Here is a 12,121-nt window from a genome sequence, read left to right as displayed (position 1 = left end):
CCTTTCCTCTCTCAGTGGACCCAGCACTTTTCTGGCCAGATTGTATGGAGACCGTAATTGTTAGTCTGGTGACCGGAGGGGAATTTGGAATTAACTCCTAGGGTAAGGTGAATCTAGACAATAGAGGGTGAAGGAGGAGGAGTATCAGGTACAGCCCTGAGACCAGCTGAATCCAATGACTGGTGGATGCAGGCATGTTGCTTCAAGGGGGGTGGGGGAATATTTACAGACTATCTATCCCAGCCTCTGAGCTCCCTGTAAGGTTAGTCAAGCCCTCTGTGCTATCCTGTTTCCCTGTTCCTTACAGGTGCTGATCCTGAGAGCCCTCCCCAGTAAACCTTCTGCATGCACATCTGTTTCTTGGAGAAACCAACTAATTATCCTCTTGTTGAAATACTGCGTTGTCTTTGCTTTGGGGATCCCATGTTCTCTTAAGTCTTGCCCTGACTCACTAGCTTCTCTTAGAGTAATTTTTAGTTTTTTCCCTGATCTCTCGGACTTGTAAACATTAGATCTTTTCTTTTTCCCTACGTTTATTTGAAGTGATCTCATCCTGACTCATGGTTTTCAGTAAAAAAAAAAAAAAAAATATATATATATATATATATAAAAGGGACTGAAAAAGCTTGGATTGCTATGTCAAGGCTAGGAGCCTACTTAGGAGGTTAACCGTCATGAATTTAAAATGAGATCAGTTGACAAGGCTATGTATTTTTTTCCCCCCAGCCGTAGTCAGTTGTTTGATCATACATAGGCATTCATTTACTTATTCATTCATTCAGTAAATACTTGTCTAGTTTCTTCTTTGTGTCAGGCATTGATCTAGGAGGAGACAGTGAGACCAAATTAGGCCAAAACCCTTGGTCTTGTGGAATTTATTTTCTGGTAGACAAGATCCATTACTCAAAGGCCCTCAATGGCTAGTGGGGGTTACACTAAAATTCTTTGAGCCTTAGTTTCTTAAACTGTTGATTGGAGAGAATTGCTGTTTTGCAGGTGTGCTGGGAAGATTAAATGAGATATAAAGTGCTTAGAATCCTACATATGGTAGTTCAAGTCAAAGTTCTTTTTAAGCAATATCTTAGCTCTGACCCTGTTACAGCTTCAGAAAGATTTAGTTGCCTCTTACAACTCTGAATTGGGATTTCAAATGTCCTTTAACCCATGATATTTATTTCACAGCAATAATAAAGATGAGTTCATTCTATCAATAAATATTTAATGAGCCCTTTGTGCTGGGCACACAGGAACATAGTGCGATTTTTCATGCTCTTGTGGCAGGTGGACTGACTAGTAAATATGCTTTCTACCTTAGAGCATGTTAAAAGAACAGCATTCTGGACATTTGATGATTCTTTTTCCTGTAACTGTCCTTGAATAGACAGTTAGGTTGAAAGAGGTTTCTTTTCCTGACTCTGGAATTTATACAATCTGTACTCCAAATCTTCGCTTTACCCTAATCCTCTCCTCAACATCCAGAGCCTAAAATCTTAGTATCCCTTCCCTCTTGAATGAAATACAATTTCAAATAGGTTTCACTGTGGTTTTTAAATTTCTGTGGGTGTCTTAAAAAACTAGCATTTTGTCATCCTAGTTTGTCAACAAACCTAACCTGCTTTGGGGTTAATCGCTTTTATTTTTGCGTCTATTTCCTCCTCCTGGCTTCCTTTTGGGGATTAATTCTCCATGGTATTCTCCGTTCTTTTTCATGCCCTATGATCCCTCCCTTTGTTCCCTGGTTCTTGTCCTTCTGACTCCCCAGTGCTGTTTCTCCCTCTCTCTACACTTTCTTTTCTACTGGGTTGGTTTCCCAAACCCATCTGTTTTCCAGCCAGATTTCTGTCTTCTACTCTGAATATCCAGCTCATTCTTGCTCATACTCTTCACCTGCCCTTGGCCGCCTCCCCTTCTTTTCTTTCCTCTGTCCACCCTCCCTCTCTGTCCCTCTTTTAATTACTGCTTTTAATTAGGGCTACTGTATTGCAGGGGGATAGGAAAGTATGAAACATGGACACAAAGGAGCCTCGGGTTTTTATGCTTCCAAGCTTTATTCTTTTATTTATCTTTGTCCTTTGGCTCTGAAGAGTCTGTTTCTACTTCTGTTTCCCAGGGGGTGTGGATATCCACCTTCTACTCCCTTTGCTCTGTGGAAAGGATCTTTGCTAAAGTCCCCAAAGACTTCTTTATTGCCAGAGGTAAAGGTCATTCCTCCTGAAGATCATGCCACATTTTCAGTAGTTCTTCCAGTATCCTCTTAATCTATGTGCTGTCCTCCTTTTTACCTCGTTTCTTCCTGCCTTGACCCAAACTGTAATTTGAATACTGACAACACCCTTGAGCTATAGGTCAGGATTTCCATCTTTATTAACATTCCTGTTTGAAAATGGTATGATTTCCTTTTGGTTTGGACTGAATTGCTTCTATATGTTAGTCTTTAGGCTTTGTATTAATCAGTGAGACAACATAATGCATGTGGCTTGAAGTCTGCAGGACATTTTGCTGCTTTTTGTGATATTTTTATGTTGAGTTTGTAATTTATTTCACAGCAAAACACATGGCAGTGTTAGCTTTTAGGACAGGGCGGGGGTGGGGGGGCTGGGTGTGAGCAGAGAAGGAATTGAATGAAATATTCTTTTTTAAATTTTAAAGATTTTATTTATTTATTTGAGAGAGAGAGAGAATGAGAGAACATGAGAGGGGGGAGGGTCAGAGGGAGAAGCAGACTCCCCGCTGAGCAGGGAGCCCGATGCGGGGCTCGATCCTGGGGCTCCAGGATCATGACCTGAGCCGAAGGCAGTCGCTTAACCAACTGAGCCACCCAGGCGCCCCTGGATGAAATATTCTCTTGCTTTTTCTTCTGTCTGATAATCTGGTTCTACGCCTATCCCCCATCCTCAGGACACTAGAGGAAAACAAGGAAAAGGGAAAAGAAATAGATGGCTAGGCAAGCAGCTGTAGGAGTTTTTCAATTGCTCAGATGAAGGGGATAAATAGATTATAAACAGCTACTGCACATTTTCCTGCCCAATGTGCTACCTCAGTCCCTTAAAAGGTTTCTTTTAGTGCTGGTCTCTTCTGAGGGCTTGTTGGCCCACAAACCACCATCTTTTATGGAACAAACATGGTCTATAGTCTTTCAGTGAGATTAGGGACAAAAATTTAGAGTTTTACTTACCAGCTACATAGATGAAAAATAGATTTTATAACGTCTGATTGGCTAATCATTTGCTCTGTTAGGTAATTGGAAACAGCTGGGATAGCTTCAAGGCGGTCGTATACCTTCTTTATAAAAGTCAGATGAGATGTGCAGTGTAAGAGTCCCTAGAAAGTAGGTTTACAATACAGAAGGGAAGGGACTGTGTATAAATATCTTTCTTAGCATTGTGAGATTTATGACAGCTGACAGGAGATTGTCGATTCTTAGTAAGTAGATTTGAGCTGTAGAATTTAAATATTGAGATTTTTGACTATTCAATAACAGGATAAGCCAACATTTTTTTTAAAGATTTTATTTATTTATTTGAGAGAGAGATTTATTTATTTATTTGTGATTCACAGATTATGACCCTTAGAGTTCTAATCAAATTTATTTAAATACCCTATGTATAGTTGTTGATTAGAGACTGTAATATCAAAAGAAAATAAGAGTTTTGATTGAACTTATCAACTGCTCAACTTTCTGGTGCAGAACAATGCACAGGACTATAATAAGTGGTACTATTTGGTAAGGGGAAGGAAAAACAAGCTTAAAGTTTCCTAGGACCTACTCGAAAAGGTATTGTTTTTAAAGATTTTTATTTATTTATTTGAGAGAGAGAGAATGAGATAGCATGAGGGGGGGGAGGGTCAGAGAGAGAGGCAGACTCCCCGCTGAGCAGGGAGCCCGATGCGGGACTCGATCCCGGGACTCCAGGATCATGACCTGAGCCGAAGGCAGTCGCTTAACCAACTGAGCCACCCAGGTGCCCGAAAAGGTATTGTTTTTAAAGATTGTATCGGTCTACCTATCTAAATTCTTATTACCCCATGTAATATTTTAATGGAAAGGAAGTTAAAATGTGTAGTAAAGTATAACATGATGGTAATTCCATTTTTCATGTGCTATCCCCTTCCCCCGCCCCCAGAGGAAGTCCACCACTTTTACTGTGAGCATCCAAAGGCATCCAAACATAGGCACAGTAAAACCACTTCTTACCCCTCACTAGCCACTACTCCCTCTGCCACCCTGGGCTGAGGTCTGGGAGTTGGGGCAGGTTGGTGCTACAGTGATGTTTGTTTTCCTGACTACCACCTTTGATTCTTGAGCATTGGCTATTTGTGCTTGCTTTTCATGGATATAAATGAAGGAGCAGTGAGGGTTTTCCTAAGGGAGGGTATGAATACTTCGTGTGGCCTCAACTCCCCTTTTGGGACATTTCCCCCCTCCCCCCAAATGTTCCTGGAGGGTTCTTCCATCTCCCCCTTGTCCCCATCCTGCTCCCATTATTCAAGGTGTTGAACGACAAATTCTGTAATAGTAAAGTTTCAAGCTGGTGTAGGAGCCAATAAATAAATAAATAAATGTGGTCGTTTGAATTGATGTTAATATTATCAACAGATCGGCTAGGAATGTGGTCTTCCATTTAGACTAGTATGAAAAGTTCAACCTATATTAATATAGATTGACAAACTTTTTGACTTGTAATAAGGTTTTTTTGGTAATTTGTGGTATATTATCACTCAACATAGTCTCAATGATCACAAGTGAATTAGAATAATTAGACATAGCCTCATTGATCTAAACTTAGTCTCCTAAATAGAGAAATATCTCAATTGATTCAAATGAGAAAATGGTAATAATGAGTTTTAGAAAAGCATAATGAAGCATCTGCAAAATACTTAGGAGTATAAATAATGGGCTAAATAATAACACTGTATCTTAACGGTGCTAGGTATATATTATAAAAAGATTTTACCAAAAAATGAAAGAGGATGTTTTATAGTTTTGTTATCTTGATGGAAACCATTTATAGCAAATGACTACCATTTGCATTTTGGTCCCAATGCTATAAAGTGACTTACCAAGAAGTAAGAATGTATTATTTCTCTTAAAAATTCAGTTTTTGTATTTGTGTTGTAAGCAGCCCACAAACTTTCAAGCAACAAATGCGCAAATTGAAGAGAAAGAAATCATTTTATTTTTCTGGAGAATATCTAAATAATGAATGCTTAAAAATGCACATATGCCTACACTTACAAACTTTGATCCTTTCCCCATGTAGTTTCTTTTCTTCCTAGGGCCTAATGAAGAAAAACTGAAAAGAGAACCAGATCTTTTTCTTAGAATATTAAATGTCAAGGCAGATCAATAAATATTAAATAACAAATGCCTAAATGATATTGTACTAGACAGCATTCCATGAGGGAAAAATGATAGGTCAAGCATAGTGCTTGTCTTAAAATAGGTACAAAAGTAAATAATACAAGTTAAATAATATAACTTAACAGCTAAAGGCAACAGAAGAAATGTCTTTGGGCAGTTGTAATTTATAATTAATAACCAACAGAAATCTACAGATAATTTCTTACTGGAATTAATTCTTGTGGCTGGGCCTTTCAGATGTGAATTCCTAGATGTGAGAACCTTTAAATCCTTGCATTTTGTGGGATACTAGAAAGTAAGGTCTGTAGTTTTCTGTAAAAACCGTCTTCTCCGTATTCTGCTGTGTGGCTGATGAAAGCTTCTGTTCTTTGTCTTGATAGACGCAGGAGATTGATTTTAATCCTTTGGGACTTTTCATGTTGTTTGTTTAATATCCAGGTATTGTAGGAATTCCTAGCCTGCTCTCGCACGCGGGGGTGGGAAGCGTGCGGGCACGCGGGCATGGCTCTGGAGGAAGCAGCTCAGCTTCCTGGCCCGACACGATCTGAGCCACCATACCTGCGGAGGCCTAGAAGTGGAATATGGAGAGGAGTGCTTACTAGGTACTTGTGGAAGACAGCAGGGGCCGGGAGCACCCCAGTCCTGCTCCCCTCTCGCGGCTGCGTTGTTGGAGTCTGGGCTTGAAAGGTATCTGATGCGCTGCTAATGCACGGGGACAGTTCAGTTCTTGCAGAAGCAGGTGATAGGCTCGGAGTTCCGCCATTCTGAGGGTGGAACACCCCGTGGCCAGACTGAACTCGGTCTTGGCCTTCTGGAAGGAGTGGAAGAGTCACAGTCAGCCAGATGAGGTGGTTGGTGATTTCCAGCTTCAGGAGGCGCTCACTGATGTGTGAGTAGTCTATATTCTTGAAAGGCTTCATGGAGGGGAAATTAGCTGCTTTTGCCTGTTTCATGGTAGCAGGGCCTGATTTGTCTTTGGAGGATTATACTTTGCTTGCTCTTGGTCCACGTGGCCTGGGTGGGACAGATCTGCCTACAACTCCTGCCCTATCTGAATCAGAGTTCTCCCGAATCTTTGGCAGTATCAGGAAAAGGTGCTCTATTTCTACTGGGCTTGCTGAACTGGTAAGCTATGAGCTTGAAGTTGTCATTAATCTCCTTCTCCCCTTGTTGGGAAAGTCCACTTAATTATAGTGAACGCAATGGAGAGGAGAGAGACCGTGTTTACCGGCATATGGACCCCTGGACTGACCCACTCCTGCACTCACTAATAAATAGTAAACACATTTCTTTTAAAATAATCTGGTGCTTAGGGCTATAGGGTTTCTGTCACTAGCAATTTCTCCATTTTCTAGATCTTGAAAGGTTTAAGGTGGAAATTAAGCTCTTATTCTATGAATTTTTATTTTGATATCCTGTAGGAGACGGACATAATCTTGAATCCTAGAACTCGTGGGTTATGTGAAATTTTAGATAAACTGAACGCTGTATTAGATTTCTCTTCAAATGTTTATATATGGAGTTAATTGTGAATTAATGTGTTTTGTACTTCCTGCTCAGAAGTGGCAGTTTTGTTCAAAACTCATACTGTAATTCAGTTCTAATTCTGATAAGTTTATAATTTCTGGTGATACGTTTTAAATCCTTTTTCTCACCCACCTCACTACATATAAACTGTTGTGAGAAAAGAATATTTTTTCAAGCTTAGCATAGGTACCCTAGTGTTACTGTGTATATATATATATTATATATATAGCATATATATAATATATATATTATATATATAGTATATGGTATTACTAGTATTACTGCATATTATACTGTATATACTATTATACTATGTTACTATATAATACTATGTTACTATAATATATATTACTATATATACATTATATATATTATACTGATATGAACATAAACATATTAAACTTTTGAGAGGATATTTAAATGATCTAAAAAACTTGCTTGAAAGGGAACATTTTTCAGGAGATGCTTTAATGTCAAAAATAAGGGGCAGGTATCTTATTTAACAACAGGTATCAACAATTTACCATTTTTCAATAATACAAAGGAAGATAGAATGACTTTGAAATCTCATTCTTTGAGCGTTTTACATAGCTTTGAGGACTAAATGTTCTATGTCTGATTGTACTATCAATTTATCTTTTGAATTTTCTCAAATGAAAAAAAATTTAAATTAACATGTATTTGTTTCAGGGGTACAGGTCTGTGATTCATCAGTCTTACACAATTCACACTGCTCACCATAGCACATACCCTCCCCAGTGTCCATCACCCAGCCACCCCATCCCTCCCACCCCCCTCCACTCCAGCAACCCTCAGTTTGTTTCCTGAGATTAAGAGTCTCTTATGGTTTGTCTCCCTCTCTGGTTTCATCTTGTTTTATTTTTCCCTCCCTTCCCCTGTGATCCTGTCTTGTTTCTCAAATTCCTCATATCAGTGAGATCATATGATAATTGTCTTTCTCTGACTGACTTATTTCGCTTAGCTCAAATGAAAATTCTAACTTCAGAAATGTGACTAAAGCCATCCTGGTTAAGTAGCAAAATGGTTCTAGTAAGTTATCCTGGTAAGGGAGGTGTAGGGGACAGGTTTTTAGGGTCAGGTATTTGATTTATCTCTAATTACCTTGATGCAGCCTATGGTGGTAAGTTGGAGTTGGGGTGGGAGGAGATAAAAGGTGAATGAGGGGGAGCAACAAGGCTAACCACACATTCGACTACACCACTCCAAGTGCTTATGAACCCATTTTGGTTTTGGAAACTTTCTTCAAGCATGTAAGCTTACTTGGAAGCCCGTGTCTTTTTATAAAGAGATGAAGACTTGGGACCCTCTAGATTCCTGTTTTTACAGGTGACTTCTAAGAGCTGCTAGGAGCTGGAGCAGCTTTCAGTCTTCTGATGGGACATCTTCTAGAGAGAGATGCTGTCTAAACATTTTTGCCATGGAAGAAGACATGCTTAGTGTGGTCTAAAGGCTTCTTACCTATTTTGATCATTAAATTACAAACTAGTTAAGAATGATTTAAGAAGGATACATAATTGTAACCTGGACGAGAACCCCAGAATGTATGTAATAGGTTGTTTGTTTGTTTTTTTTTTTTTGACATAGCTATACTCATTTTTTCTAAACTGACAACTTTTAATGGTCAGTCACTCCATTGCTTTGTAATGTTAATGGAACTGTAGTGACTATCCAATAAGTTAATCTTTCTTCATATATAGTGCATATTTACTACACAGCAGTAAAACAACTTTTTAAATATCAAGATTTTTAGCTCACATTTTTTCTTAATGTCTGCTAATGAAATAATTCTCAACTGGCATAAACTGTCATTTTCAGAAAATCACAGTCTTCAGGGATGTTATAGGATGTGGATCAAAATTTGTGAAAATGACTTAAAATCAAAGTGTTTATAAATGCTCCTTTTATATGGACATTTGGATTATTTGCATGCCTTTTGTGTCATTTGCTGAGTTGTGTCATAACAGCAAGAATACTATCCCATCAGAGCTGAGGCTTGGATAGCTTATAGAGGGAACAATGCATTGCATGGCTCAGAAAATCACAGGGAGATGTTCAATGTATTCAAGATTTTTTTCTTAGAGTTTTAGCAGTTCAGGCTTGCTGTGCAGACTCCTATTCTGACAGGCATAGTAGGGCTTACATTTTTTTTTTTTTTTCTTAGAGCCTAAGAAACAGTAGTTACATAGCAAAATTGGAAAGCTAAAGTTTTCTGCTAAACTGGCAACACTATTTGTTAGATGTGGGATGCAGTGCTCAATATTTACTGTGTGGTACAATTAAGGTGATACTGCCGATTTATTTTAATTTAATTTATTTTAATGTCTGCCTTGTTTATGATGAAGCATATAGAACTTAATATTTGGAAAGCGAAATACCATGTGCCCAATGCATAACAAATTTTAAGTTCTTGGCTCTAGTTGATAGCTCCATAATGATGTTAGAATGTGCTTATCTGTAGGTATTGTTAAAAAGTCTAAGCATAGCTGTCAGGGACTGGCATTCTCCTTGGAAAACAGATTTCTGGACCATTTTAGTCCATGCTGAATGCTGAGTCATTTCTGCCTTCTCCATGACTGATTGTGGAGGAGCTCAGTAGGGCAGCCAAGTGACCTGTTTTCTAATGGACAAAGCTGAATCGGCACTGCAGGAAAATTTTAGTGTTGCATTAATGAAAATATGCCATGAGGTCAGTACATGTCCTTACAGGAAACATCTCCTGATGTGATCATGCAAATTCAAACTCCCCAAGCATGTCCTGAGTTAGAAGCCATATACAGACTTCAGTCCTGAGCTGTAACAAAGGTTATTGGAAGGGAATATGGGTACTGAGCAGCTCAGAAGAATGGTTTTGAAACAAAAGCCAATTTCTATAGTATCTCGGGGTGGGGTGGGGAGGAGGTGGTGGTCTCTCTTTAAGAAGACTTGACAAGCTTTTCTGTTCCAAGTGGTGGTAAATAAACTGTAATTCCTATAAAGTTTTCCCAGAATGTGTACATATTTTAACTAAAAATAAACACTGTGTGTGTGTGTGTACACGTGTGCATGTCTGGGGGTTTGGGGAGATTAATTTTTATATTCTTCGTGTAAATACAATCTGAGTCTGAGGAGCTGGATCTTTTATGTATTAGAGATGTGCTGTAAGGCACACCCACTATTCAGGGGAAATTTGCTTCTGATACAACCATAAAAGTTAAGGGAATTGCAGTGTCTGCCTGAAATCGTGGGTCTTAAGAGGGGTCTTTTGGGGGGGCTCTTATTTATTGTTCATGAATTCTGCTGAGTTCCAGAGTTGGATCTAGGTTGAGGCATTTCTTCTGACCTCCAAATCTTAGTTTCTAGTTCTATATTGTTTTGTAGTATAGAGCAATGGATAGTAAACTTGGAGTTCTTAAGGCTGGGGGGGGGGGAGAAAAAGGAAACTGGAGATTTAAAGTAATAAGGGTAAGAGCTTTAGGTGAGAGGGTAGAGCAGTTTGAGGGGAGGAGAGGTCTTGATTAGACAGAGTGGAGAGAATGGGGCTCCAGAGAAAGGTGACTGACAGGTGTCATCTAAGTGGTAGGTTTTAGGAGACCTGGCTGGGATAGGAGTGTCAGCAAGAAGTGACCCAAGACCTGGCATTTGTTGGGATGGCAAGAACAAGGTAAGGACTGGGAAAGCCCATTTTGCCAACTTTCTGTGTAGGCTGAGATGTGACGATTTCAAGAGTCTCTGTTCAGTATGGAATTGTCTCATTTTTCATCCACAGCCCCTGTTTCTATTCAGTCTCCCTCTTGTCTCCTGAGGACATCTTGGGCAGCTCTGCTTCCCAGTGGTTTTTAGTTAATAAGTCTAGTTCTGCCTGTTTAGAGCTTGACTTTTTCTTTAGTAGAGAGTAGTGCTTAAGAACATGGATGGACTCCTGAGTTGGAGCTAAAGACTTTTTTTTTTTTTTTTGCCGGTAGCTGTGTGTAAATGAAATCTTTGCCTTCAATTTCCTGTCCTTTGCATAAGGACACTAGTGTCTACCTCCTTGTGAGGATGAAATTAAGCTCTGTAAGCCACTTAGAACAGTGCCTGGCAAACAAATGCTATGTGTGCTTGGGATGATTAGTATTACTGTTATCTGATTCAAATCTACCCTACTGTGTTGCCCCCACTGGCTGGGGGATCTCAGGAGGGGAGGCAATGTGATAGGTTTCATTTTTCCAACTTTCGGATCTAGCAATTGAGGGGGCAGGTATTGCCTGGTTAGGAACATATGTTACCCCCCTCACTTCTAGTTCTCGTGTGTGTGTGTGTGTGTGTGTGTGTGTGTGTGTGTGTGTGTAGGGTAATTTGGGAGATAGAAACCATCTTGTGTAACTGTTACGTAGTATTGCTTTTGTGGATCACTTGTTGGCATTGAGGGCATTTGTGAGGTTTCTGTCCAATTGTGGAGCCTATGTATGTGTTCTCTTAAAGGTCCTGTGGACCGCCCAACTGCATGCTGCTTTGATTGGGAGAACCCCTTCCACCTCCCCAGCTTCTTCGCCAAATATTCCACATAGTCCTGCTACTGGTGACCAATGGGTATCCTCCTTTTTATTAAGCTTTAAATTGAAATACAGTTGACACATTATAGTTTCAGATGTACAACATAGTGATTCAACAATTATACACATTACAAAATGCTCACCATGTTAAGTGTAAAATTTAAGTTGCCAGAGTTGTTATAGTATTGACTGTGTTCCCGATGTACTTTTCATCCTTATTTTATATCTGGAAGTTTGTTCCTCCTATTTTCCTTTACCTATTTCTGTTATCTCCCTTATCTCCTTCCCCTGTGGCAACCACCAATTTGGTTGCTGTATTTCTTTTTTTTTTCTTTTTAAGATTATATGTATAAGTGGAATTATGTGGTATTTGTCTTACTGATTACACTTAGCGTAATATCCTTTGGGTCCATCCATGCTGTGAATGGCAGGATTTCATTCTTTTTTTGTGGCTGAGTAATATCCCTTTGTGTATATACACCACATCTTTGTCTATACATCTATTGATAGATACTTGGTTGCTTCCATATCTTGGCTATTGCTAATAATGCTGCAGTAAACATAGGGGTGCATGTATCTTTACAAAGTAGTGTCTTGTATTTGGATAAATGTACAGAAGTGGAATTAGTGGATTGTATGGTATCTTTATTTTGAAGTTTTTGAGGAAACTTCATGTTGTTTTGCATAGTGGCCGCACCAG

At 39.2% G+C, this 12,121-nt stretch overlaps 1 long non-coding RNA gene across 1 annotated transcript in view; it reads left to right on the top strand.

Moving 5' to 3' along the window:
* LOC145722360 (uncharacterized) overlaps positions 1-12,121 on the top strand; it is an 80,643-nt gene that overhangs the window by 19,236 nt on the left and 49,286 nt on the right. The window lies entirely within an intron of this gene.

The sequence above is a fragment of the Leptonychotes weddellii genome, chromosome 6 (genome assembly GCF_054177405.1).
Source record: "Leptonychotes weddellii isolate Sample4059 chromosome 6, ASM5417740v2, whole genome shotgun sequence".
NCBI lineage: Eukaryota > Metazoa > Chordata > Mammalia > Carnivora > Phocidae > Leptonychotes > Leptonychotes weddellii.
Note: the sequence above shows the minus strand (reverse complement) of the source record. Positions and strands in the feature narration are given on the sequence as shown.